We start from the raw sequence: 25,833 nt of genomic DNA, 5'->3' as shown, positions 1-25,833 counted from the left end.
TTTTACAAAAGCTGCTACCTCAAACAGGAAAAACAGTTTATCCAGAATGATGCTGGCTTTGGGCAACAGAAAAGCCCTTGTTATTGAGGAGATTAGGATGGGGATCATCTGCCTGGCTCCTGGTTCCTCTTAGCATAAGAACAGGCCTCCAACTCAGCTTCTGAGCCTCTTTCCTGGCTCCTCACTGACAACTTTCTACAGGCCTGGTGACTTACCTAACCTGTGAGGCTTGGTAGCAGCAACTGGGCACGGGCCCTGGCCTCTCCCTCCATCTTTTTGGGGGCCATGCTCCTTTCTGGAAGTACACAATGAAGTCTGGGTGCAGCTAGCTCTGAGAAGTAGGCTTCCTGTGGGGCAGGCTTGCCCGCCCTGAACTTCTGGTGAGCAGGGAGGCAAACCTACCATAGCATTCTGAACTGGGAAGCCCACTGTTGATACAGATGGAAATCACTGTTATAAGTATTTATGTCTTTGGGGCCAGCACTGCGGCATAGCCGCCGCCTGCAGTGCTGGCATCCCATATGGGTGCCGGTTCAAATCCTGGCTGCTCCACTTCTGATCCAGCTCTGTGCTATGGCCTGGGAAAGCAGTAGAAGATGGCCCAAGTCCTAGGGCCTCTGCACCCACGTGGGAGACCCGGAAGAAGCTCCTGGCTCCTGGCTTCGGATCAGTGCAGTTCTGGTTGTTGTGGCCAATTAGGGAGTGAACCAGCAGATGGAAGACCCCTCTCTATCTGCCTCTCTTTCTCTGTGTGTAACTCTTTCAAATAAACAAATAAATGTTTTTTTTTAAAAAAAAAATAAGTATTTATGTCTTATTCTCCTATACAAGTTCTACTGACTTGTTTTAAAAAGTGCAATCTGAATTTCATGTGTCTTCTTTCTCCTTGTCTCTTCCAGACTCAGGGGAAAGGGGAGTGCCATTTACTCTGCTGCTCCCGCTCAAATCTCAGTAAGCCAAAAAAGGCTTTTCCGCTTCAAGGGGGGAAAATCTGAGTTCTCACTGTCTTTTAAAACATTTATGGGGGGCCCAGGTTGTGGAGCAGCGGGGTAAGCTGCCTCCTGCCACCCTGGTGTACCATATGAGCCTGGTTCAAGTCCCAGCTGCTCCACTTCCGATCCAGCTCTCTGCTAATGTGCCTCGGAAAGGAGTGGAAGACAGCCTAAGTTCTTGGATTCCTGTCACCTGTGTGGGAGACCTGGATGGGATTCCTGGCTTCTGAGTTCAGTTTGGCCCAATCCTGGTCATTTGGGGTCATTTGGAGAGTGAACCAGTGGATGAAATATCCATATCTTCCCTTTCTCCCTCCCTCCCTCTTTTACCCCTCCTCCTCCTCCTCCCTCCTTCCCTCTCTCTCTAACTCTGCCTCTCAAATAATGTCTTTTCAAAAAATTAAAAAATAACAAGTTCATGTACCTTGAAATACATAGGAAAGCACATGAGAATAGAGAAAAGAGAATAATTCTAATACTCAAAACATTAACTTGTTCTCCTTTCATCCAAATCTTATAAGTGACAATAAAATTCATATATTATGGCCGTTTCCCAGTGCATCCCAACTCAGCCCACATTCAAGTGGGAGCCAAGTGAACTTTGCACATCATTCACCCTCATTTGTAAAGTGGGAGTAGTATTACCCCTACCTCAATGAGCATGAGGTATAGAGTAAATGAAGTAACGAAGGATTAAAGGAACTATAGTGCACAAAGACCCTGGAACAGATATAGCAGGCAGGATTAGATAAACGTCACCTTCCATATCACCTATTCAAAATGGATGCACACAGTCAGAAACAGCAGGAGTGTGACAAGATAATTCCAATAATCCTGTCTTGCAGGCCAGGCATTTGGCCAGGCACTAAGACTCCTATTAAGATGCCCATGTTCCATATCAGACAACCTGAGCTGGATGCTCAGCTCTGCTTCTTGGAGGCAGAAGCAAGTCCTGGGAGGCAGCAGGTGAAGGCTCAAGCCCTTGGGTCCCTACTACCCCAGGGGAGACCTGGATTGAGTTCTTAAGCTCCCAGCTTTGACCTGGCCCAGCCACCACCATTGTGGGCATTTAGGGAGTAAAGCAGTGGAAAGGAGAGCTGTCTGCTTCTCAAATTTTTTTTTAATAAAGCCTGTCTTCCATTTTCAGATGAGGAAATTGAGGCCAGTGTGAACAAGCAATCTGCCAAAGGCCACTCAGAGAAAACTTCACAGCTCTTCATTCATTTCTCCACAGTTAGAGCTCTGAGTGTTGCTCCCTTCCCATATCCTTGTCTCGGGCCTCGACAGATTACAGTCTGGGAACTACAGCTCCATGTTCTAGATCCTTCTTTACTGTTCACTCACAGGGAGGGGCCTCACGGGGCTTCGGGCCCTCCCCTAGGCTCCCACGGCCTCCCATTCAGAGGGTGAGGAAGGCCATGCTTGCCTTCTGCGCGTGAGTCATGTTCCTGGAAGCAGCATCGTTCTGATTCACTCTCTGGTGCGGCCACTTTTCTCAAGGACTCCCGATTCTATTCCTGTCGCTCTGACTTGCAGTTGGCCCTCCCTACATGTGGGCTGTGCTGTGTGTGTGCTGACACAGGCTTTTCTTCTTTGCCACGACTCCCTCCTTACAGCTATGTACACACTGTTTACATGGCGTTTAGTAAGTAATTCAGAGATGACTTCAAGTAAGGAGGATTGTGTAGGTTACATAAGAGACTTGAGCATCTGGGGATTCTGGTATCCACAGGATTTCCAAACCCATTCGCTTCTGAGTACAGAAGGATGACTGAATTTGTCAAGTAGTAGAGCTTTTCAAATTTTCCCCATCTAAGCCACAAATACTTATCAACTAATTAGTTATACAAGTGACTAGGTCTTTTTATATAAAATTAAGTAAGTAGGAATACTTACTACTACTGTTCTCTGCATGATTCTGCAACTAGCTTTTAAGAGAATTTCTCCAGGGGCAGGCACTGGAGCATAGCACAGTCCCCGCTGCTCTACTTCTGGCCCAGCTTCCTGCTGTTACAATTTGGCAGGAAATGATGGCTCAAGTACACAGGTCCCTGTCATCCATGTGGGAGACCCGGACTGAGTTCCACATTTCACACTTCAGCCTGGCCCAGCCATGGGTATCACAGGCATTTGGGGAATCAAACAGCAGATGGAAGATATTTCTCTCTCTTTCTCTGCCTTTAAAGTAGAGGAAAATAAGTATTTTTTAAATAAAACTTCTCCAGCACAGAATACTGCCAAAGACTAGGCCCCTACAGAACCCATCGTGCATGGAAGTCCCTGATGGGCTAGAAGGTACCCCTCCATCAGCCTGTATTTGCCATTTCCACTGGTTCTTTCCTATCTGACCCACCTATTTCCAGAGCAGCTCTCTTCTCACCCGCTGTGAAATGCTTAATACTTCAGTAACACATGACTATCTTACCTGCTGATAATCCACAAACTGCCTCACTGCTGAAATGCCCTCAGATTCCACCTTCTTTTCCGTACTATGGACATAGCTTTAACACGCTCAAATGAAAACGCAGCATTGGGCAACCCATCATTTATTTCTTAAGCCTGCTTCAGTTCTTCAAGAAACAATCATTTGAATTCTAAATCTGCCTAAAATTCCCAACTTACTTCAGTGGTTGAACCCAGTCCCTAAGACCGACAGAAAGGTATGGATGATCAGCCCACCACAACCATCATCCCAGACCAATTCCTGTTCCTGACCCTGCTTGGGTGGCTACTGACCCTACTGGGGCTGCAGGGCTGGTACATTCTGCCTGGAGTCCAATACAAGACTTCCTAGGAGTACCAGGCCAACTTAACTTGAGAATCCCCATTCACATGAGCTTTTAAATACAGAAACAGGCAAGGGATTTGAGAAAATAGTAAGCCGTAGGGAAATCAAAGAATTACCAACAAATACTCCACAATAAGGAGAGCCTAGCACCCCACTCTGCGTGCTCATCTTGCCTTTCCGGTTTTCAGCCAGCCTCTACCCTGGTCTCTCCTGGAGGCCAGAGACACAGTCACCTCCCCATGATCCTCTGTCTTTCACCCACGCCACTCAGTAAGGTCAAGTTCAATGATTTCATCTTACATGTACTTCCAAGTGATTAACTTGATTTTCTTTCCACTTCATTCAGGTTTATTCCTTTATAAACTCGCTGAAATGCCTTTCAATTTTACATGCCTTGTGTATGAACTACACTTTTCCTCTATTCCCCAGTGACTAGCACTATCAGTTACGAGCAAGTTTCCAATGGGGACTCTTTAATCCTTAGGGGTCACGTTTGTGATACCTCACCAATATTTTTAGATCCCACGGCCAAGGATGGCTTTCTGGTTTACTCCCCAAACCTCCTGCACTCAATCTGCCTGATAGTTTACGTCTGTGTCAATTTTTCATGCACAGACCACTCCACAAAACTGGCACACTGCCTTCAAACGCTGCTATGTGCTCCCTCCTCTAGGTGACTGCCTTTCTAAAACAGAAGTCTCCAAAGTGGAGGGTGCAAGGTGACTCCAGGGACACAGGAAGAAACGGTTTCTAATCATGTTTACTTGTCTCGGTATTTTACTTCTATTTCTGTGTATTTTAGAATGCAAATAACTTCTTACTAAACAAGTGTGTAATTATAACATAAATATAGAAATGTCACAGGTGTGAAGAAAACTATTTTATTGATAGGATTGCAATGTCAAAAATGTTTAAAGACTACTGGGATGACACTTTCTCCTAACATACCTTCTTGGAGCTCAATGAACTATCCTACTAAAATTATATATTTGTTATTTAATATTTTGTTTTCATATAGTGTTTAAATGGTAACAAAACATCCTTATTACTAAAATCAGACCTCACTCTTGGCTTTCCTCTTTTATCTTGAATTATACTTTTGTAAAACTCAACACACCTCTAAAACCATGGCCAGCACTATCTTCATGAGGAGGTTCTTTGTGATGTCCACTTGCTTCATGCCCACTGTGAGTAACCCAGTCGCCAACTGTATGGCCTTGGGAGGCAAAGTAACCTCCCTGTGCATTAGAATCCCTACCCGGGGGTGTCATTTGCTGTAGCGATTAAGTCGCTGTTTGGGACACCTGCATCCCATATCAGAGTGCCTGGTTAAAGTCCTGGCTCCTCGGCCAGCGCCGTGGCTTAACAGGTTAATCCTCCGCCTTGTGGCGCCACCACACCGGGTTCTAGTCCCGGTTGGGGCACCGGATTCTATCCCGGTTACCCCTCTTCCAGGCCAGCTCTCTGCTATGGCCCGGGAAGGCAGTGGAGGATGGCCCAAGTCCTTGGGCCCTGCACCCGCATGGGAGACCAGGAGAAGCACCTGGCTCCTGGCTTCGGATCAGCGAGATGCGCCGGCCGCAGTGGCCATTGGAGGGTGAACCAACGGCAAAAAGGAGACCTTTCTGTCTCTCTCTCTCACTATCCACTCTGCCTGTCCAAAAAAAAAAAAAAAAAGTCCTGGCTCCTCTGCCAGTATCCTGCTAATGCACACCCTGGGAGGCGGCAGGCAATGGCTCAAGTACTTGGGTTTCTGTCACCCACACAGGAGACATGAGTGAGTTTTGGGCTGTTTCAGTCTGCCCAGCCCAGGATGTTGCAGGCATTTGGGGAGTAAACCAGCAGATGGAAGCTATTGCTCTGTCTGGCGTCTCTCTCTCTCTCTCTCTCTCTCTCTCTCTCTCTCTCTCTCTGCCTTTCAATCAAAATGAAAATAAATAAAAAACATTTTAAAAAATCCTTCTCTGCATTAAGTTCATTCACTGGATCACCTACAATGAATGCACCAGGCACTATTCCTGGCTGATGGATACAGCAGTGAATAAAAGACAAAATTCCTGGTCTGAAGCAGCCTGTTGGGTAATTCTGAGACAGCCCGGAAGATAACTAGTCATTATACCACCAACCATTGTTATTTCCCAAAAGGAAGGGCTACTTTAGTAATCATTGCTCCAGTCCCACTTGCACTGAAAGGTAAATCCAATCCAGCTCCCAGCTGTTTCTTAGCTGGTGAAGGAAGGGAAGAAAAGGGGACAGTGGGACTGGCCCGGTGGCAGAGAAGGTTAATCCTCCGCCTGCAGTGTCGGCATCCCATACGAACGGCGTTTGGAGTACTGGCTGCTCCTGATCCAGCTCCCTACTGATGCACATGGGAAAGCAGTGGAAGATGGCCCAGGAGCTCCTGGCTCCTGGCTATATGGCCTCGCCCAGCCCTGGCTGTTGTAGCCATTTGGGTCATGAATCAGTGGATGGAAGATCGATCTCTCTTTCTCTTCCTTTCTCTCTGTATCTCTGCCTTTTGAATAAATAAATAAATCTTACTTAAAATTATTTAAAAATAAAAGGGTACAGTTAGGTTCTCAATCAGAATTAGGCACCAGTGAGCACATACAACCTCCACCTTTCCTTGAAAAGAACCACCAGAAAGCTCTATAGATCCAGCCAGCTCGTGGGAGCAAAACTTAGCTGGCAACAAGGTTGTGCCAATGCCTTCTGATGGACAGCATTCCTCAGTGCTCTGAGCCTCCCCACCCTTTCCAACGACGCTGATGAAGGTCTATTTACACCTGGAGGTTACAGCGCCTGTACCACGGCGCATGACAGCTGCAAAACCAACCGCAGTGCACTTGCTTCCAGGCTGCCCTCGCAGGACCTGCCATCAGACAGCTTCTGATGTGTTCCAAATTATGATACCATCACAGGCCTCACGCTCCACGGTCTCCACTGTTACACAGAAAGCAGTGCTCAGGCAGCCTGCCTTTCAGCACACGATTTAAAACAATCAGCAGGAGAATCAAAGAATCCTGCTGAATCCAAAGTAAACACATGAAGTAGAATGATAACAGAACTCTCAAAGGAACACTTCCTTATAAACAGCTTAGATCATTTCACAAACACCTCACCAAATGCAAATCTCTGAGACAGGCCCACGTCCGGGGTCACAAATAACACTGGCTACCGCGGAGGAGTGGACACAGACTCCAAATCTCCATGGGGAGCCAGGCACAGTCTGCTTCTTCACACACAAACGTCACTCCACTCTGCAGGAAAGAAAGAAAACTCACAACAACCCAGCTTGTGGATGGTCCACACAGCCAGGTAGCTGGCCGTGACTTGACCTCACCCTTGGTATTTGCTCTGTCAGCGTCAGAAGAGTGCTCAGCCCTGCTCAGTGCCTCCTCCTCCCTGAGCCTGCACACCTCCGCTCAGGATCAGGTTGCTGACGGCAGACTCCACGGGCAGGTTAGCAGGAAGGAGGGAGGACGGGCAGGCGAGGACAGGCCGAGCCCACCTCTGCACTGTGCCTACCTCCGGCCCTAGGTCCCAGTCTAGGGAGACTCTGCCGAGATGTCTGCTGATGGCATAGACTCCCCCACACCAGGCCTGAGGCTTCTCTGTCACACAGCCCCCTTCTGTCCTTCAGGCCTGTCCCACCCCAACACAGGGCAGCTGGAACACAGGACAGTGCCTTCCACCCAGCTTCTCATTCCTGTGGTCCTGCTGCTCCCCCAGGCCCCACCCTCTCTCCTCATTGTCCTCTTCCACAGGCTTCCTCAATCAACAACCTCCTCTGTGCTCCCTTCCCCCGTAGTCTCTGGAACTCTTTCAGTTCTCCAGGAGTCACAGGCAAGGGCTTTGGAGTCAGGGGGATGTGGGAGCACCCACTTCCACCATTTCCCGGAAGTAGGCCCTTGGGCAAACTGCCTAATCTCTTTTAACCTGAGAGTCCTCATCTGTCCAACAGGGCTTACCTCATCTCTGAGAGTGAGGATTAAATGAAAAAAAAAAAAAATACACATAAAGCATGCAGCAAAAGCCCTAGCATGCATTCAAATATTTAAGCAGTGTCATTCAGTACCAGGCCAAGGTTCTACTAATGATAGCAATTATTATTCTCTTCCTCCACCACTTTTTATTTTTTATGGTGATAAGATAGACATAACGTACAATTTACCATTTTCAGTGCACCGTTAGCTCAGCGGCACTACGCACATCCACTGTTCTACAACAATCACCTCCACCCTAACTCTTTCACCTTCGCAGCAGAAATCTATAGCCATGAGAACACACCAAGCTCCCCCGACCTGGAGGTGCTGGCTCAGGGTGGATCCTGGCGGCAGAGAGACGGCACCAAGTTCTCGTCCAAGCACTTGTGACAATTCCCCTCCTTTGAGGCTCTCACTACCCCCAGTCACACCACCCCTACCCCAATCCTCAGCTGTCACCTACCTATTTTTGGTGACCTTTCATTCAGCAGGAAAAAGGAAGGGAGGGTTAGGTCCCAATTCTCTCGTCCTGCCTGACAGACGTTTGTGCCCAGTAGTCGGCTCCTAAAGAATAGAGCAGATGGGACAATCTGAGTTAGAGTCCCAACTTCTTCACTGATCAGCTGGGTGACCCTAAGTGATGACATCCCCCCCCCTGGGCCTTGGTGGCCTCATCTATAAAGGGGGACGATAACGGTACAAATTGGGGGAGTTAGTGTTGAATGGGCCACTCGGGGTGGTGGCCAGCCCAGGCTTGGTGCATGACGGCAGATTGTAGTGCTGTTAGCACACTGGGCTCCAATCTGGGCTCTTCACCCCAGCCAGCCATTCCCAGGGCCACATGTCACGGCTGGAGGCACAATGTGACGTTCTTGGTTGGTGAACGCAACCTTCTTTTCACCCCTTCTCTCCAAAGGCCCTTGCCCTTTGCTGTCCCTCGAGTCTGTCCCATCTTCATCACCGACGGCACAGACAGCCTGCTTGCTGGCCCTCCATTCTCTGCGGCACTCTCCTTGGGCCACACCATAGGCATGAACACCACGCTCTGCTTCTCTACACCTACACCCTGGGCACAGGAGACCACAGAGAAACGCCGTACCAGCACTGACACAGAAGCCATGACACTGGAATTCTCTGGCCAGAAAGGCCCTCAGTTATCCTCAAAACCAAACAAAATCATCCCCACCTGTTCCCCTCGATCACTCTCCTCAATCCTGTTCGGCGAGGGTCCTTTCTTCCCACTTGAAAATCCAAGCCAGCAGGTGTAACACCCTGACTTCCTGTGGCCTTTATGCACCTCCCTCCCCTGGCTCCTCCTGTCCACTGAGATTCCAAGCCAGCATTTCCATTTGTCCCTCTTATAGCTGGTTCTCTGCTCCATCCACAGCTGCCCATCCACACCTCTCCCGAACCTGGCTGTTCCCTTGAGAGGCAAGGCAACATCACCTCCTCCAGGAAGCCTCCCCTCCCTTCTCCAGCTGCTCTCACCCTCCAGGCACCCCTCCATAACCCTCAGGGCGCTACTTCCTCTGGTCCTGTCTCACCCAAGAACAGGAGCTACATCATGCACTGTGAATCCTCAGGGCTCGGCACACTAGTGCACCAGTAACTGCTGAATGAATACGACGATGAGTTTGGTGCACCCTGCTTTCCGCTCTGAAATGTTTTATTCAAACGTCTCAGTAAATGACCGCCAGGTAGGAGCCACGAGCAGCTGCATAGGTAGGGTGCCGTACGTTTTCTTCCTCTGATCGAGACTGAGGGACACCCATCCCTTCCCCTTGCCATCCCAGAACAGATATGCCTTTGATGAAAGAAAAAAAAAAAAAAACAAAACAGAAATAAAAACACAACTTCCTCCTCAACCAAAGCAGAAAACCTAAAATAGCAAGATGGCTTATGAAAAAAAAAAAAAAAATCCAGCTGACGCAGGCTTAGGTAGGGATCAAGGCAGTTGTCCAGGCTTAAGTGGACACAGGGAGGCCTACGTTCACGTGCTATAAGAGAAAGCTGACCAAAATAATACATCTCGGGCTTACTGACAACACAGGGAGGAAGAAGAGACGGGCGGCTCCAGCGGAAATTCCCTGCCTTTGACGAGTCTGACTTCCGGTGTGGCTGCCACACTCACTCCTCAGCACTGACTTAGGATCTGATTTGCAGGCAGTGACTTACAGGGAGCTGCAGGTGGTACCTCGGGGGCCCATCTGTTTAGGGATGAAAGCCCAGCACACAACCACCCTTACGTCACTTTGACCTTCCTCCACAAGTTCCTAGCCATGCTCTGTCAACAAGATATTTGTGTTTGTCCCCGGCTGCAGGCTTCAGCTCCTGATTAGTTTTAAAATCATTATGCACCCACACTGAATAGGGCTACTGTTAGCAGCTGGAAGGTCCTCTTCCGGGCAAACCCCCAGCTCTGTGGCCTTAGGGAGTGATTTCTGTTCCTTCTGCATAATTGCACACTCCCCTGATGGATGAGCTGGCCAGTCCTCCTAGCCCCCCCAGAGCTGAAGCCTCTCCCGCCTGCCTCTATTCATTTCCCTAGGAGAATGACAAGGTGAGGCGGGGCTTAGCTGCTTCCCAAGCAAGTGCTCAGGCACTCCACGCTGCAGCCTTAGCAGCTCGGGACGGTCCCAGACCAGAACTCAGGCCCTGCCAGCCACCCTTGAACTGCCTCTGTGCCAGGGAAACAGCTGTTACCTCCTGGATGCTCAGAACACTGCACCCCACACACCCCACCCCAAAGCACAGCCCCACACAGTGAAGTGTGGTCACCCAGCCACACACATCTGTGATCCCCTTGAAAAGCGTCCACGTGGCCCACGTCCTCCTCAACTTTCGCCAGCCCAGCCCCAGACCCTGGCTGGGGCTGGACAGCAACCTGGGCAGAGAGTACAGCAATCACATTCCAAACGGGAAGGGGCATGCACTCAAGCGTCCAACTTACTTTGAAATATTTTGTAAAATACGACAGATGGGTTCACAGATACATAATAAAGCAAAGATCACAAAATCTTAACTGCAGAACCTATGTAGAGATTCACTGTACATTTTTTTTCAACTTTTCCTTTTTTAAAAAAAATATATTTGAGAGGCAGAGACAGAAAGAAAAACCAAAGACAGAGAGCTTCCATCCACGGAGGCAGGGCTGAAGCTGCAAGCCAGGGAACACAATCCAGGTCCCCCATGTGGGTGGCAGGGACCCAGTTACTTGAGCCATCACCACTGCCTCCCAGGATCTGTATCAGCAGGAAAAGGGAGCCAGAGCCCAGGATCAAACTCAGGCATCTTAATTGGTAGGTTAACCACTCACTCCCCAACTTAATGTTTGAATGTTTTCTTAATATAATGTGGTTGGGGGGAATGTTTTTAGTGTCTTCTAAAAAAAATTAACTAAACTCTGGACTTGATTCTGGCTTCACTCATCTTTCCACTGATGACTTTTTTCTTCTCCAGGATCCTACATGCTGCTTTCACTAGTTGCTGCCTCCTTGTTTTCCCTGGTCTGTCCCAGTTTCTCAGTCTTTCCAGGTTCACGGTAAGAACAGCCTTGATGAGTCCTGGTCAAGGTCCTTTGCTGACTCTCCCTCCACTGGGGTTTGCCTGATGTTTTCCCATGGAGACTGACAGGGGCTTTGGGTTTTAAGGGGAAGACCACAGAGGACAGCGGCCTTCTCATCACGCCATGTCAAGACTAGATGCTAGCAACATGATGTGCTACCGCTGAGGCTGGTCAAGGTGGTGTCTCTCACATTCCTCCCCTGTAAATTTACTTTGCTCCTTCCCTTCCATACTCCATCCTGTAGCCACGAATCACTAAATTCAGCCTACACTTAAGAGGCAGGGACATTAAGCTCCAGCTCTCGAAGGGGGAAGTGTCAACAAACTATATGAAGCTCTTCTACAAGGAAGGTGTGTCTTTTGCTGCTGTACATTTATGGACTTTTATTTTATACGTTGGGTTATACTGCACTACCATATTTGCTTTGTTGCTCAAATTATTCCTGCTTTGGCTATTAGGAGTTCTCGGAGGTTGGCTCCTGTGACCTCGTCATGCCCACATCCTTTGTTTTTTGAGCACTTCCTTATTTTCTTGGCAAGACAAGGTGGCCCAGACCTATAATTATCTATTTCTGCAAGGAGTCCTGGTCACTGTTATTGGAAAATGGCACTAAGGAACCACGAGCTTGGTGTGGTTGTTGCTATGCAGGTCACTGCTTCTAGGCCCTCTCAAGTGAACAGATCTGGGACACACGTGTATCAAACCATGAATGTACTCTTATCAGTAGTTATGCTTGTACCTAAGCCAAACCTAAGTCCATACTGATGTCTCTTTAAAAAGAAAAAAAGATTTATTTATTTGGAAAGTCAGAGCTAAAGGCAGAGGGGAAGACACACAGAAAGAGAGATCTTCCATCCACTGATGCACCCTCCAAGATGACCGCAATGGCCAGTGCCAGGCAGTAGTAGCCAGGAGCTTTATCCAAGTCTCCACGTTGGTAGCAGGGGTTCAAGCACTTGAACCATCTTCCACTAATTTTCCCAGGCCATCATCAGGGAGCTATCAGAAGTAGAGCAGCTGAGGCATAAACCGGCACCCATGTGGGATGCTGGTGTTGCAGGCAGTGGCTTTACCCACTGTATCACAGGGCCAGCCCCTATATTGATATCTCTGATTCTACCACAGTACCACTTGGTTCATTCTAGGCTCCCCCTTTTGCTTGCCTGTAACTTCCCTCTCATTACCCACCTCCTATTAATGATCTATTTAATCATCTATATAACACGCAGTGGTTCACCAGTGCCGCGTGTGAAACTTCACCATGAACCCAGTGTTTGTGTGTAGCTCCTATTGTCTTCAGACTTACAGTTTACAGTCGCAACACCACCTGTCAGTTACCCAGTGCAGCTTTTGTGACCTCACTCTCAGTGTTTATGCCATACACATGTCTCTCGTTATAGCCTACATCTTCGTACCCATCCCTTAACACACACAAGAAAGCTTAAAGTCTTCTTCAATTTACATATGCTAATGTTCTTAAGTGCTTATTTTTATCTAAATAAATCAAGCCTACTTATTTAAATACCTGGTAGACTTCTTATTGGTATACCTGTTGCATTTCATCCTTAGCACTACAGTACTTATTTCTGAGCAGATTCCATGACACCAAGACAGCCCGCTCAGATCCAGACCACAGTGACCTCCCAGATATTAGTAACATGAACTCAGAAAAACTTACTATGCTTTAATTAGTGGAAGTCATTCAGTAAGACTAGAAGCACAGTATTCACAGTAGTGTCACTTAAAATTCAGTGACAAAGGAGCAGGCGTCTGGCTCAGCAGGTGAGACATAACTTTTTGACACTCAAATTCCCATATTGGAGAGCCTGGGTTTGAGTTCTAGCTCAGTTTCTGATTCCAACTTCCTGCTAAATGTGCACCCTGGGAAGCAGGGGTGATGCTCCCTGCTCCCCACATGAGAGGATCCTGGCCTCAGTCTGGCCCAGCCCTGGTTGTTGTAGACACTTTGGGAGTGACAGCAGATGGGAGCTCGGTCTATTTCTCCCTCTTGACCTTTCAAATAATTTTTGAATGTTTCTTAAACAAGTAATAAGCAAATACAGTCCACCCTCTAAGTCTAAGGGATATGTATCTGGGAAGATGTGTATAGACTGTTTGCAAATACTATATCATTTGTAAATAGAACTTCAACATTTGTAAATTTTGGTTTCTTCTGGGGTCCAGGAACAAATCCCCAGTGAAAACTGAAAGACAACCATAGCTGAAAAAACATGTTACACCTACAGGCTGGAAAATGAATTACATGCCATCATTAGAAATAATCTGTAGAAGAATACGTATTGATAGGAGATAACACACACCATACGTTTGTGTACAAAAATAGCAAGCTATACCACAGGAAGAGTGCATATATTTAACATATGTCTAAGAAAAAGAAAACGTTGAAGGAAGGACACATACCAAGTTATTTTAAGTTCTTTTCTTCTGTTGGCATTAAAACCAAATAAGAGAACTGTGCTCACTGTGTGGGAAACCTTACAGACAGCATTCTCCCAAGACAGAGTGTGTCGGACTCAACAAAGAGTACCAAGCTCCACAGGGCATCCAAGACTGAGCTGGGCGGTGTTGTACAGAGAGTACAACCAGCTCACCAGAGCATGCCCTCTGGTCAGCCACCATCCGAGACGAACATTCACAGGGCAGGACAGTGAGTGGTGTCACCAGTGTGCCACTAGACAGAACAAGGCAGAAGGCAGTGTTTGGTGCAGCAGTTAAGGCAACACTTTAGATGCCCTCTTCCAATACCGGATTGCCTGGATTTGGATCCTGACTCTGCTCCTGACTCCAGCTTCCTACTAATACACAGCTTGGGAGGCAACAGATGAAGGCTCAAGTATTTGGGTCCCTGTCACCTACACGGGAGACCCACGACATCTAGGGAGTAAACCAGTGGATGGAAGACATCTTCTATTTCTGTCTCTATACCTGTCAAATAAATGAAATGAAATGAAATGAAATGAATGAACATCTGATTTTTTTATTTAAAACAAAACAAAACAAAAAGAAATACCAGGGTGGAACAGTGAGCTGTCTGGGGCAGTGCCCTGAGCAATGTGAGGTTTAAAGGATAGGGAAGATTTAAATGGGGACAGGGAGGAGGAAGGGAGGTAGAGTGAATGGAGAGTGATAAAAGTAAGAGCAGTCCTCTGCCTGGAAGGTTTCTCATCACCCCATTCTTCTAAAGACCAAAGGAAGAACTTAAGCCGTGAGCACCACAGCCAGCCTAGTGTAAGGTTTCCACATGCCTGGCCCTCCCTCCAGTAGCTCTGCGGCAATGCTATGGGAGAGGGAGAACTGCCTTACAGGATCTGGGTAGCCTCTGCAAATGTGATAACACTCAAGTGGCTGATAACAGGAGCCTAGCTCTGAGTGTTTGAAGATTAACATTTTTACACTGGAATTTCCACCACCACCACCACCCTCCTTAAATAAAGCACTTTTTAACAAGGAGTAAGAGAAACATGTGGTGGGTATTCATGACACAGCAAAGTCCAAAGACAGTAGTCACAAACCCTTAGTTTGTAACAATTTTCATCACATGACACTGTACCCACTAGCCAGTTACCTTCATGACCACATCACATGCTAAAATACAGAGCTGGGGCAGGGATTTGGTCCCCTGGTTAGGATGTAGCTTGGGATGCCTGCATCCCACATCAGAGCACCCAGGTCCAACTGCAGACTCCACTCTAGAGTCCAGCTTCCCACTGATGTGTACCTTGAGAGGCAGCAGGTGATGACAGCTCAAGCAGGTGGGTCCTTGCCCCTACATGGGACACCTGGATTGAGTTCCCAACTTCTGATGATGTTGTGGAGTATGCAAGTGTCTCCAGCTCGATTTATTCCAAGTTCTCATCTTGATGTGAGAAAAGAATTCAAAGCAGAGATACACAGGGCAAGAATGGGACAGGATTTATTTAAGAGACTGAAGGGATAGTACATACTCAGCAGTGCAGGCAACCTCATGGGGGAGAAGCGCTTTCACCTCAGTTCGGCTGCCACGTTTATCAGGTACAGGGTGCTGCCCTAACTGAATATACAATTGGGGTGAACTCAAGGTGAGGTTCAGCGCACAGGGTGATCTCCGGGAAAGTTTCATGGCATGTCCATGTAGAGCTCAGCAAACATATGTGTTCATCATGGTGTCTTCTGCGTGATGGAGGTTCAGATGCATCATGGGAAAAATGGTGTAGCAAACTGGCATGGAACAGGACAGGTTTTAAGCCATGCAGGGCTACAGAAAGGAGACAGCTGGCAGCCTCCTACTTCCTGCCTATCCCACATCACTTTCAGGCCTGGCTGTTAAAGGCATTTGGGGAGTGAACCAGCAGATGAGAGGGTGTGTGTGTGTGTGTCTGTCTGTCTGTCTGTCTCTGTCTCCCTTTTGAATAAATTAAATATATTTTTAATAGAACTACAGTACAACCTTACACACACAGGGGCAACACACACAAAGATTTCCCCATTGGAACTCCATTAGCCTAGGAAGAACTAGCATTTGCAAACTAAACAATGAGTAGATGTATCACATGTTTTGTTTCTTGATCACACCAAAAAGGCAGAGATTAGCCCATAAATAGCCACTGGAATGGAAACAGCAAGATTTAAATTCACACCCAGATCTGTCCGGTGCCAAGGCCATCAAGTTTTCACTGAAGAGTGGTTTCAAGCAACTCAACAAATCGAAAGTAGGCTGAAACATACAATTAGTCTCACTGGATACAAGTAAGGAATCTGATCAGTTCCTTCTCCAAATAGCTGTTACTAGTGAGATCATTCATTAGTAACGCCAAGAAGGCAACTTTAAAGCATATGCTCAAGTTCCAATGGAGCAGAGTTCCGAACCTGAGATTTAACGCAGCTTCACAATGCCCACAAAAAAATCAAATTGATTACAAACTTGTAAATTAAAAAAATGCAAATGCAAAACATAACTCAACTTCTTGCAACATGAAGGTCTCAAATTGAGACACACATCTAAACTGTTGTTCTTCTCAATGAGGACTAACCTAGTTTGCATCCTGAAATGAATCCAGTGAACCCTTCCACACTCCCCCTCCCACCCTTCACCTGCGTTCTCCTCGTAATCCACTCAGCCGCCAGCCCCAAACAGGATTCTGCTTCTATAGTTAACCGAAATACAATTCTCTCCTGTGACCTGTAAGCCGTGAAACTGAAAAGGTTAGGAGATGGAAATCCTCCAGGAAAGTCAAAACAGCAGGTACCAGAGATCCTTCAAGCTACACAATGCACCAGAGACACCTTCAGTGTGTGCAATGCCCGGAAGGCACTTGCCCAAACCACCCAGCAGCTTTTCCATATTAAAGCAAGTTAATTTTTAAGCAAGCTGTAAATGGTTTAGTGTGATAGTGCTGTTGGTGTTCAGGACACACTGCTCCATAATATGACTGTAGGAGACCAGAACATGTCACACGAAACATACCGCTTAGGTGTATCCTGAGCTGGTTTTTCTGAGTGACTGCAGATACTGGGGCAGCTCTGGGAAGCAGCGATGGGGAGAAAAGACTCTGTAGCCATAAAGGAAGTAGGAAATCAGTGGATGTCTGTATCAGGAAGAGGGCTGCTCCAGGACAACTTCTATCACCTGAGAAACTTTATCTGCATAACCAGGCAAGCTTTATTCACCCTGCATTTCTTCCCTCCCATAACCTGTGTTCCACCACCTTCCAGAAGCCCCCAACCCCTGTGCCTTTCTGTAGCTCAGGACCCTCTGTAGGTTTCAATCAGCTGACCCCTCCTCTGCTCTCCTGTTTTGTGGAACTCCTGCACATATGCACATAATTGAACCTGGTCTCTCTCCTGTTAATCTGTCCTATGCTAACCTAATGTCATGAGGTTGGTGTGGACCATTTCCCCTCCCTGCAGTGTAGCTATGGGAGGTGCTTCTGGCAAGTACCCCCACTCAGCACACTCCTTTACACAGTGGGCTCTCCAGTACTATTTATCAAGAAGGAAAAGCAGTTCAGGACAAAAAACAGCATCTTCTCTCCCGAAAAGAAAGAACAGCCAGGCCACCATGGAGCTGGACAGAACAGCTAAGGAGAACTCCCCCACCCCCACCGGGGATGCACACACAACCACACTGACCAGAAAACCTGTAGTACATGGATACTTCCATCCCAACTGTATTTTTTCAAAAGGTATATGCACAGAAAGGGGATAAAACTGTGGCTATTGCACCACACACATCACATCCATCTTTTCCAAATCTCATAGAGCATCTTTTAGCATTTATAATTCTTAAAATACTGTAATTGCTATGAGAGCACAGATGGAGGAGTGATTAATTCTGACTGAAATAATGTACGTGAAAGGTGGAAACTCTGAAACCCTCCATGAATGGTATTATTGTCAGAGTGTAGAATAATCTAGCATTATGCATAATACCATCACAGAACAGGAACACAGGATATTTTTATGTTCTGCCACTTGGCTTCCGGCTCACCTGATAATGTACAATGTTAGTCATTTCTTTACAGTATTTTTTTTTCCTAGAGAAATGCATGAATATGGGAAAATAGCCGAACAGTATAAAAAGGCATGCAGTAAAAATCAAGACCTTCCCTCCCAAGCCCCGGTACCCTTCCCAAAGACAATCATCATTAGTTGTTTCTAATGTATACTCTCCAAAATACTCTGCTTATATACTTTTCATTTAATATTACTGGAGATTTCTCCCTTAGAATACACATAAATCTGTTATTATTTTAATATCCACAGATCACTTTATTGTAGTTTTGCCATAACGTACGTAATCATACTGGGCACTGCGGGGGTTAGCACTGTGGCTTAGTGAGTAAAGCCACCCTCTGCAGGACTGCCATTCCACATGGGTACCAGTTGAGTTCTGGCTGCTCCACTTCTGATTCAGCTCCCTGCTAATATACCTCAGAAAAAAGCAGAAGGCGGCCCAAGTACTTTGGACCTTGCACTCATATGGAGACCTGGATGAAGCTCTGGCTTCAGCCTGGGCCAGCGCATACTGTTGTGGCCATCTGGGGAGAGAACCAGGGGATGGAAGATCTCTCTCAGTCTCTCCCTCTCTCTCTTTTTCAAATAAATACATCTTTAAATATATACATCACAATGTTATTAAACACGATTTACATATTTCCCCCTTACATTTTTATTTTCTATCCTAGAAAGTTCTTCCCTACCTCAACCTGAAATTTACATGTGAGTAGCACTAGCATTTTATCGGAGTGCATTTTAATCCCTAAACTTTCTCTAATCAGCCAGTACCCAGCTACTTGCTGAACTTGACCTAAATTCCAACAGCCACCTCAATAGCACGTGCCCCTAACACCCCACCTTCCTGGGGGAGGAAGAGCGTGCTTCTTGTCCTGCATTCTTTCCCTCAGCACCCAGTACCCAGAAATCAGGACCCCGGCCTCTCCCTTTTACCTTCCCTCCACACTTTGTCAGTCAACTGCTACGGATTTCACCATTTTAATATTCCTTTCTGCTTCTTCCATTCATGCCCAAGTTGACCTTATCAGCTCCAACCACGGAAGAGCTTCCTGCCAGGTTTCCTATCTTCCTCACACTCTTCCTAAATTCATGCCATTCCCAACCTCTGCTTGCATGTGATGCAACGTTGCCCTTCCCCTACTTAAAGCCCCTAGGTGCTTCCTTACGGCCTACGGAACCAAGTATGAGTTCTTCTGCAGAGCACACAAGGCTCCCCAGCAACTTCGCTCACCAGGCTCTCCGAGTTCACTTCCAGGACCTCCTGCTTCCCACTGGACTCCGGCGGTCAAACCCAGGCCACACACAGCTCTCCTGAAGATTCCATCCATTGTTCAAGCTGCTGCTTTGGCTGTAAGCCATCCACCTCGCTTGCTTAGCTAATTCTTACTCTGCCCTTCAAGATAGGGCTTAGGCATCAGATCCTTCTGGAAGGAAAAGATCTCCCGAGCCTGGAGACAGTGCTGAGCTCAGGCCCCATGGATGCTGATGGCACCTGACCTCCTCCTGATAAACGTGCATGTGTCAGTCTTGCCCAGGATGGCGGAAGCGCCTCTGGGACAGAAACCACATCTCACTCATCCTAATCCCCAGAGCTTGCTACAAGTTAAAGTTCACTAAATCAAATAAGACAGGAACTTCCAAACACCTGTTAGATGCCCAGCCCTTCTTCTAGATATACCGAACAATGAGTCCCATTCTACAGTGAAGAAACTGAGGCTCCAAAACTAAGAAACTTCCCCAAAGGCATTAGAGGGATTTTGAAACCCAGTCTACTAGGGCTGGTGCTGTGATGTAGCAGGTAAAACCTCTGCCTGCAGTGCCAGCATCCCATACTGGCACTGGTTCAAGTCCCCACTGCTCCACTACTGATCCAGCTCCTGCTAATGCACCTAGGAAAGCAGCAAAAGATGGCCCAAGTGCCTGGGCCCCTGAACCTATGTGGAAGACTGGGAAGAAGCTCCTGACTTCTGATCAGCCCAGCTCCGGCCATTGCAGCCATCTGGGGAGTGAACCAGCTGATGGAAGAACTCTCTTGGTATCTCTCTGTACCTCTGCCTTTTAAATAAATACTAAATGAATATCTAAAAAAAAAAAAAAAAAAGAAACCCAGTGTATTTTACTCCGGAATCACTGATCTTTCTGTTATGACATCCCATGCACATGTTGATGCTCGGTGAGAGGGCCAAAAGCAGGATTCTGAAACACGTGACATCTTCCTGATGACCATGAACAATCCCCTTCCCCTGCCCTCACTCCAGGAGAGCTGGTCAAAAGCTCTAGAATGTAGCATGAGACAGCAGAAGGCAAAAAGGATATTAACGAGAAAAATCCTGTGAACAGCATCCACAAATCCGCTTTGAGCACATCCCGTTTTTCGAGGCCAGTCCAAATCAAGACGGCCCAGGGTTGAGCAATGGCAATGGCCCCAGCTTGCTTTCCCCATGAATGGTCAGCTGCATCCCAAGTGTGTCTCCCTCCCCTCCCCTCTACAACACCACAGCCCACACCACTCATTAAAGATAAACTTTGGGGAAGGATCCCTAAAGGATTTAAAAGCTGATTGATTCAGGACAGTCACCCCAAGAAAACAGCTATGGGGGAAGCCTACAGTGGAATGGCAAAGGGACAGGCAAGAAGAGCAGCAGCTCAGTGCTCAGTAGCAGGCGTGGATGCGGGAGCTGCTGCAAGACCTGGGGCACAGAACTTCATCTGCAGCACACACCTAGCAAGAATGCCTGCCCGCACTCCAGGCTTTTGAAAGCACTGAACTGTACAGCCTAAGAACCAGCACTCAGCATAGAGCCTGGTACAGTGGAAGGCCTCGCCCAGCTTCTGTTAAAGGGTTGAACAAAGGGGCCAGTGCTGTGGTGCAATGGATTTAGCCACTGTCTGCAGTGCTGCCATCCCCAGTGGGTTCTGGTTCCAGTCCTGGCTGCTCCACTTCCAATCCAGCTCCCTGCTGGTGACCTTGGAAAGCAGCAGAAGATGACCCAAGTCCTTGGATCCCCTGCATCTATGTGGGAGATTTGGATGAAGCCCCTGATTCCTGACTTTGGCCTGGCCCAGCATTAGCTATTGTGACCATTTGGAGAGTGAACCAGCAGATGGAGGATCTCTCTGTCTCCCTCCTCCCCTGTAATCTTGATTTTCAAATAAATAAATAAACCTTTTAAAAAATCATAAAAATAAAGGGTTGAACAAGCCAATCACTGGGCAAGCAGACTTCTGCCATTCCCTGCCCAGCAGAATGGGGGCTGTGGAATACAGGAGCTGGGAGCTGAGAAGCTGGTCACTGAGACAGGAAGCAGCAATGGCATTCGGCACAGGGGGTAGAAAGAAAAGAAAGCAGATTGTGCCTCCCTTGCACCTGAGGGACGAATCGATCGGCAGCAAGCAGTTAATAAACCCAAATCATGGTCACTAGGATAGGTAAGCAAAAATTATCCTGAAGGTAACCAGTCACAACAAAAACAAGACATAAACACTGAAACCAAAACATAAAACCTTCTTTCTCAACGACTGTCAACCAGAAACACACAGACATGCCGTCCCACCCTGGAGAAGAAGTGGAACAAGGTAAGTAAGGGTTGTAAAGCAACACAGTCAGCACTAGCAGAGTAAGCCAGAACCTGACTTCTGTGGAACGAGGCCCATGCCCAGGGCCCACGCTTCCTCCCAAAAACAACCCAGTGTGGTCAGCTCAGCTCTGGGTGCTTTGACTTTAGGTCTCTCGCAAACAGCCTTCAAAAGTACCCACTTTCCAAACCCACAGAAGACACACTTTGGAAGGCTATGCAATCTGCCAGGGTCAAACCGGGACCAGGCCTGGGTTAGGACCTTAAGTCAGTCTGTCTCGCTTCAAAGACTCCACTCATCAAGGACAGACACACTTGGCCAAGAACGGGCAACAGACTTAATTATGCTCATGACTAATTATAAGCCAATGACCAAATAAATGATTGATTAGGTTTACAACTCAGATCCCCAGGCATTAAGTACTTTTCAGTGACTTTTTAAAAGGTTTTTTTTTTTTAAGTCTGACACAGAGAGAGGGAGAGATACAGATGGACAGAGAGGACAAGCTCTCATCCATGCATCATACCCTAAATGCCTGCAACCACGCCAGGATGAACCTGAGAGCCAGGAACCTGATTATGGGTCTCCCACATGGGTAGCAAGGACCCAAGTACTTGTGCCATCATTGCTGAGCCCAGGGTCTGCACTGGCAGGAAAACTGGAATCAGGAACAGAGATGGGACCCAAACCCAGGCACGCCAATATGGGATGTGGGCATCCCAACCTGCACCCCAACCACCACACCAACACGCACCCCTCCAGTAACTTTTTAATCTGTGACAATCTTGGCAAAGCAAGCACTCCAAAACATTACTCCTCACTCTCCACCCACTTTTATACCCAAGAAAAAGACTTGGAATCTAATTTCACTAGAAACCTTGCTGGGGCAGGATTAAGATACTGCTTGGGGTGGACATTTGGTGCAGGAGTTAAGACACCCACATCAGGTGTCAGAAGGCCTGGGTTCCCATCCCAGTTCCACTTCCAACTCCAGCTTCCTGCAAACGCACCCCCTGGGAAGCAGCAGGTGACGGCTGAAGTAACTTGGTCCTGCCACCCATGCGGGAGACCTGGATGAAGTTCCTGTCTTCAGGCTTTGGCCTGGCCCAGAAAGTGAGAAGTGAACCAGTAGATGGAGGATCTCTCTATATGTCTCTTTCTGCCTTTAAATAAATAAATACATAAATTATAAAGACTATTTTCCTTTACAAAAAAAAAAAAAAAAAAAGCTCTTGCCAAATGCCCACTTAGAAGGCAACAACAAAGCTAATTTTGCAAGCTTGCTGCTTTTGAGTGTTAATCCAAATAACTAAAAAGCATCTTTGGCAGAATCCACTATGAATGTGCACAAGTTCCTAAAAACCAGTGTGTTTCCTAGGTGTTGCGTTTTAGCAGACATCCATGTCATGCTGTCTGACAGCTATCAAAAGCTCCCTGAGGCCGGCACCGTGGCTCAACAGGCTAATCCTCCACCTAGCGGCACCAGCATACCGGGTTCTAGTCCCGGTTGCCCCTCTTCCAGGCCAGCTCTCTGCTATGGCCCGGCAATGCAGTGGAGGATGGCCCAAGTGCTTGGGCCCTGCACCCCATGGGAGACCAGGAGAAGCACCTGGCTCCTGGCTTCGGATCAGTGCGGTGCGCCGGTCACAGCGCGCCAGCGGCGGCAGCCATTGGAGGGTGAACCAAGGGCAAAGGAAGACCTTTCTCTCTGTCTCTCTCTCTCACTGTCCACTCTGCCTGTCAAAAAAAAAAAAAAAAAAAAAAAAAAGCTCCCTGAAAGAAGTGAAATTAAGGGACAGGCTATTCGGAGTCAAACATTCTCACAACTACGATCCTGCTGCAGCCACCTCACTCAGCCTAGACCCAGTGCAGATTCCCAAACTGCACCCTAGAAATGCTCAACCCCCTGCAGGGCAGCACCTGACATCACCTCCTGAACAGCGTCCCAGGAGACTCACCCACACCTACCCAGAGACACGACCCTGACTTAAAGACTGTCTATAAGAAGGCTGGGGACCACTTCAATAACCAAACGTGCCTCCTGAGCATCTCCAACTGGATGCCCCAGAGCAGGGCCCAAACCCTGCCCCTGTCCTGCAGAGAGAACACGGGACACCAGCATCACCCACCACCCTCACCTTGCAGTCCCACCTGTACACTCTACCCTCAGTCAGTGGCCAAGTTTTTCTTTTCTGTTCTGGCAGAAGCTTCCATTTCACTGCAAAAACCATCTCCCATCTGCATCCTCTCCTTGTGTTCTCATTCTCCCTTGTTAAATAAAACTTCTCGGAAGCCAGTGGTTTGGACTAGCTTCTGCACAAGACCCTAACAGACCAACCCAAAACAGAGTCACTCACACCAAAGCTTCACATCAGCAAACCATGACCTAGACTGGTTTTCTTTTTAAGACTGATTTATGTATTTACTTGAAAGCCAGAGTGAGAGAGTGAGGGGGAGACACAGAGAGATCTTCCATCTGTTGGTTCACTCCCCTAAATGGCCACAACAGCCACAGGTCTAAGCCAGGCTGAAGCCAGGAGCCAAGAACTCAATACTAGTCTCCAACATGGGGGCAGGGACCCAAGTACCTCGGCCATCTTCTACTGCCTTCCCAGGCCCATTAGCAGGGAACCAGATCAGAAGCAGAGCAGCAGGGACTCAAACCAGCACTCTGACATGGGATGCTGGCATCCCAGGCAGCGCCTTAACCTGCTGTACCACAATGCTGGCACCATAGCCTAGGCTGTTTACTTGTAAGATCTGGCTTTCTGAAACACTGGAAGAGAGATGATACTAAAATTCCCAAATAGTCTAGTTTTTTCAAAGGACAGATTATAGCAACCAATCCAAGGGTCCCTTCCAGCCTGAGCAGGCATGGGAAGTCCCCACCCGTGGGAGTCACCCACGCACTCTGCACTATGCAGTTGCCTTGCTCCTGCTCAAACTATCTTACAAAAACAGTCGGCTCTGCCATGCCTGGTGGAGCGTCTGTTTTGTAGATGAGCTGCCACTCACTTTGTGAATCACTAATAAAAGCCCATGAAACCTTTAAAACTCGATGTGTTGAAATGTCATCCTCTGACGTCCTCTCTGACAGTGTGGTGGCACAAGACATTCAGGCCGAGTTCAAATCCTGACTGAGCCTGGACTTGGAGTCCCCTTGCTTCTCTGTAGCCTGTGAAGTTTTTCTGGGTGGATCGGCCATCTTCTACTGCCTTCCCAGGCCCATTAGCAGGGAACCAGATCGGAAGCAGAGCAGCTGGGACTCAAACCAGCACTCTGACATTATGGGATGCTGGCATCCCAGGCAGCAGCTTAACCTGCTGTGCCACAATGCTGGCACCATAGCCTAGGCTGTGGTGCTACTATACCTTAAATGCACCATACAAGGTATTCAGCTGGCATCAATTCTCTTCCTCTCCCTAATTCAGGTCTCAAACACATCTCTCACCTGACCTGCCTCAACCACCTCCTAACCGGGAGCGCTGCCGCCCATCTGTTCCCACGCCAGTCTCTCCCTCACACCACCCACACCACTGCTGCCAAAGTGTCCTCCACCACACAGATCTGACCGCATCATGCCCTGGCTGAAGAGCCTCTGACAGCCATCACTTCACGATCAGGTCCACATTTCTTAGGCTGGCATGCAGGGCCCTAGCAATCTGGCTCTCTCCTCGCTGCCACTGCACCCAAATGCCAGGCACCGTCTGTTCTAGCAACACCACCCCAAACATGATGTGTATTTTCATGCCTTCCAGCCTCGACTCACTGAGCTCCCCGCACCCCCTCCCCCCTGCCCAAGTCCTACGCACCACCCTTCACCTCCTCCCAGAGCCCTTCCCCAGCCACCACGGCTGCCTCAGTCCGAGATTCTCCTCTTCCTCCTGCTGCTCCTGAGTCTCCACCACACCTCCCATTAGCACCCGCCCGGAGACACAGAGCTGGGCCTCAAAGTGATGGGCACAGCGACAGCTCTCAGGAACCAGTTGTTGGAAAGATTCATGCAAGACCTCCAACCCTGTGACAAATGAAAACGGTTTCTAATTTGGCAGTTAACACTTTCTTGGTAACTTTTTAATTCTAAAAAAACTCCCAAGGATATTCATTGGTTGATCTGCCTACACAAAGAAGCAAATGCCTTCGAAGATGCAATCTCTATCACCTCCATCAGCTTGGAACTCAGTCACTGTCCCCCTAGAAACAGCATCACTCGTGCTATGAGGGAAGAGGGAAATCACTCTGACTCCCGCTGGCTTGATGTTCGGTTTATGGGGCTGGACTGTGGAAGGGCCCCTGCTGCTTAAACAAAACCTTTCAGAAAGGAAGACGTCAACGATGCTGTCACTTAGTAATAGGGACACAGTATAAAAAGCTCAAATGCAGCTGGACTTGGGCACCCTTGGGGCACTGCAT

At 47.9% G+C, this 25,833-nt stretch overlaps 1 protein-coding gene across 13 annotated transcripts in view; it reads right to left on the bottom strand.

The window, feature by feature from the left end:
• The window catches only part of TANC1 (tetratricopeptide repeat, ankyrin repeat and coiled-coil containing 1), a 342,597-nt gene that overhangs the window by 204,615 nt on the left and 112,149 nt on the right, over positions 1-25,833 (bottom strand). The window contains exon 2 of one of the 13 annotated variants that reach the window (XM_062187077.1): positions 8,230-8,330. The exons of 11 other annotated variants lie outside the window; for them this stretch is intronic. The gene's annotated coding sequence lies outside the window, so the exon portion shown is untranslated. Of the gene's footprint in view, positions 1-6,902; positions 6,922-8,229; positions 8,331-25,833 lie in introns of those variants that run through there. One more of the 13 variants, XM_062187083.1, reaches the window with a different exon arrangement.

The sequence above is a fragment of the Lepus europaeus genome, chromosome 1 (genome assembly GCF_033115175.1).
Source record: "Lepus europaeus isolate LE1 chromosome 1, mLepTim1.pri, whole genome shotgun sequence".
Lineage (NCBI taxonomy): Eukaryota > Metazoa > Chordata > Mammalia > Lagomorpha > Leporidae > Lepus > Lepus europaeus.
This window is presented reverse-complemented; position numbering and strand designations above follow the sequence as displayed.